This window comes from Mesoplodon densirostris, chromosome 3 (assembly GCF_025265405.1).
Source record: "Mesoplodon densirostris isolate mMesDen1 chromosome 3, mMesDen1 primary haplotype, whole genome shotgun sequence".
Classification (NCBI taxonomy): Eukaryota; Metazoa; Chordata; class Mammalia; order Artiodactyla; family Ziphiidae; genus Mesoplodon; species Mesoplodon densirostris.
In genome coordinates, this window is record NC_082663.1 from 78,975,360 (window position 1) to 78,979,112 (window position 3,753).

Genomic DNA, 3,753 nt, shown 5'->3' on the forward strand with positions numbered 1-3,753 from the left:
GTTATAATTTTCTTTTGAAATCTTTTATTGTCACTTTGATTAAGTGAATAAGTACTATTCTACAGTGACCCATGATACTATTTGACCAGGTGTTTTGAAAGCTTTTTGATATTTTGACAAAATTTCCAAATATAAAATTCTAATTGAAGTTCTTTTGACATCTAGCTAACTTTGGGATACCTCAGAGAGGACCCCTGAAGCATCTCAGAGAGAGGAATAATAAGCTAATTAGGCTTATTTTCTATGTTAAATTACATAGAAAGCATTGTCAAATGAGTGGTGATAAGCCTTCTTAGGTTATATTGTATGGGTAAATATTATTAAAAAGATATTCTAGAAATTATATGGAATTTCTAAAAATCTGATATGTCCTGGTAAAATGTTATCAGTTATAATTCTAGTTATTATCTTTTTTTAACATCTTTACTGGAGTATAATTGCTTTACAATGTTGTGTTAGTTTCTGCTATATAACAAAGTGAATCAGCTATACATATATCAAAAATATGGAGTGCTTCATGAATTTGCATGTCATCCTTGCACAGGGGCCATGCTAATCTTCTCTGTATTGTTCCAATTTTAGTATATGTGCTGCTGAAGCAAGCACTCTAGTTAGTATCTTAAATGTTGTATTCACAGCATTAATCAAGTTTCTTTGTTAATTGCATTGTAATCAGATCTTTAACTGTGCCTTTTAAAGTGTTTTGTCATTTATGGGCCATTATTGTTTTTTCTGATGCTTTTGCAAAAAATGCTTCATCTTCAAGAAGAGTCAGAGAAATGACTTTTTGACAAGTACAGGTTTCTGATAACTTTCAGATCATACTGCTGAACTGGGTAAGAAATTAAAGAATTCTAATGGAAGACCTGATAGCTTCATAAAACTGTTAACAGAAGATTAAGATCAAGGATTAGTCACATAGGACTGAGTGAACCGATGAATATGATATAATTTTTGGGTTTTGTCTGAAATATTACTGGTTTTAATCTGTGTTTTCCAGATATAAAGAAACCTTTCTCCTCAAGCTAATTATGACTTACAGCAATTTGGTAAATTATACCTTTGTAAGTAGAATTGAAACATTTATCTTTTCTCTCTACCTGATTCCTCCAGAAATTGGAAACTCTTATGTTCCCAGCAGGCTTGTTATCAGGTGAATAAGAAAGGCTGCCTCCTGGCAGGTGCAGGAATCTCAATATTTTGGGGAACTCAAGAGAGGAATCCACCCAAATCTATAGATATCGCAAGTGGAATCTGATGGCAAGCCAGATTGGTGTGGTTTTCCTGGTCTTGAGAGGCCTTTTAAAAGTTCAGTTTGCGATTTCTTATAAAAAGTTCCAGCAGAGCCAACTTAAAAGAGCCTGTATGATCAATTACATTTATGTAAATGATCAGGCCAAGTTTATTGAAACCAGACTTATTTTGCAAATAAATCAGTCTTAATTTGGCTATACTTGGTAGAAATTAGGGTAATTTTAGAGGGGAAAATTATATTTCAGTGGGCATTAAGTAGTAGTGTTATTGTTTTTGAGGATTTTTTGCTGTGTGTGTTTATTGCCTAAGACTCACTGCTCAGATGGCTCCTTGTTGCTCTGTTACATTATTATAAAGTTTGTTCCTGAAGCTTAGCACAGTAATTTATCTTTGGATGAAGATCAGATGCCCCATGACCTGCAACCAGGAGATATGCATTGTCACAGCTTTTTCAGTATGCCACTCTTCCTCCCTAACTGCAGGATACAGTTCACTTTTAAAGGGGTTAAGGTGACAGCCTTCTAAGGGTCTGAAGATGCAAGGAAAGGGCTAGATGGCAAACAGGTACACTTAATTTCCAATTATAAAATATTCCTGGTGTGAAATTTTAAAGTGATGGAGTTGGTAAGGTGAGGCTATGGTGAGGAATGTGAAGGAAAGTTTGCTGGTACAGCAGCACTTGCCTAAGAGAGATAACAACTGAAGATGTGTTTCTCACAGCTGGCTCTGACCAGCTGAAGCTGATAAAGGACCATGAAATTGGAGGGACCCTGGCACACCAGGCTCTCAATGGTCCTAACTGAAGACTCTTCCTAAACAGTGAGCAGTGAGGTTTGTTTTAGCCAACTGTGTTTATTTTTATTTTTTTTATTGAGGTATAGTTGATTTACAATGTTGTGTTAATTACTGCTGTATGGCAAAGTGATTCAGTTATACATATATATATATATACACATTCTTTTTTATATATATTCTTTTATATTATGGTTTATCAAAGGATATTGAACATAGTTCTCTGTGCTCTACAGTAGGACCTTGTTGGTTATCCATTCTCTATATAAAAGCTCACATCTGCTCACCCCAACCTCCCACTCCATCTTGCCCCCAACCCTCTCCCCTTTGGCAACCACCAGTCTGTTCTCTATGTCCATGATTCTGTTTCTGTTTCATACATAGGTTCATTTGTGTCATATTTTAGATAGATTCCACATATAAGTGCTATCATATGGTATTTGTCTTTCTCTGTCTGACTTACTTCATTTAGTATGACACTCTCTAGTTGCATCCATGTTGCTGCAAATGGCATTATTTCATTCTCTTTTATGGCTGAGTAGTATTCCATTGTATATATGTGCCACATCTTTATCCGTTCATCTGTCAGTGGACATTTAGGTTGTTTCCATGTCTTTAGCCAACTGTGTTTAGCCCTGTGGATCCATTCTGTCCTCTCCAGAGAGATCCAGAGTACTGGATCTCAGTCCTTAGTTAGCAATAACCGCAGGAAACCCCCTTCTGGCTAGTACTTTAAAAACTCTTTTTCCCTCTCAGTGAACTTCTACTTCATCACTAGCTTGTGTTCCTTCATCTAGCAAGTCAGTAGACTTAGCTTTTTCTTTTTATCTATTCATCTATCCGTTCCTTCATCCATTGTCCATCCATCTCTTCCCTTATTATTTATTAGCTCTGGTGGTCTTTGTTTTATTTGTTGACAGGCATAAATAAATTAGTATATGTAAAGCACTGATAAGTAATAGCTATTATCTTATTCACTCACTGGTATCTTGCATATATGTTATAAGAACAACATGTCTACAAAGCTACAGTAATCAAGACAGTATGGTACTGGCACAAAAACAGAAATACAGATCAATGGAACAGGATAGAAAGCCCAGAGATAAACCCACGCACATATGGTCACCTTATCTTTGATAAAGGAGGCAGGAATGTACAGTGGAGAAAGGACAGTCTCTTCAATAAGTGGAGCTGGGAAAACTGGACAGGGACATGTAAAAGTATGAGATTAGATCACTCCCTAACACCATACACAAAAATAAGCTCAAAATGGATTAAAGACCTAAATGTAAGGCCAGACACTATCAAACTCCTAGAGGAAAACATAGGCAGAACACTCTATGACATAAATCACAGCAAGATCCTTTTTGACCCACCTCCTAGAGAAATGGAAATAAAGACAAAAATAAACACATGGGACCTAATGAAACTTAAAAGCTTTTGCACAGCAAAGGAAACCATAAACAAGACGAAAAGACAACCCTCAGAATGGGAGAAAATATTTGCAAATGAAGCAACTGACAAAGGATTAATCTCCAAATTTTATAAGCAGCTCATGCAGCTCAACAGCAAAAAAACAAACAACCCAATCCAAAAATGGGCAGAAGACCTAAATAGACATTTCTCCACAGAAGATATACAGACTGCCAACAAACACATGAAAGGATGCTCAACATCTTTACTCATTAGAGAAATGCAAATCAAAAC

At 35.9% G+C, this 3,753-nt stretch overlaps 1 non-coding gene across 1 annotated transcript; it reads right to left on the minus strand.

Annotated features, from left to right (window-relative positions):
- Window positions 1-499: 499 nt before the first annotated feature.
- LOC132487327 (U6 spliceosomal RNA) lies at window positions 500-606 on the minus strand. The gene has a single exon (XR_009531610.1). It is a non-coding gene; the product is annotated as a U6 spliceosomal RNA (small nuclear RNA).
- Window positions 607-3,753: the final 3,147 nt, after the last annotated feature.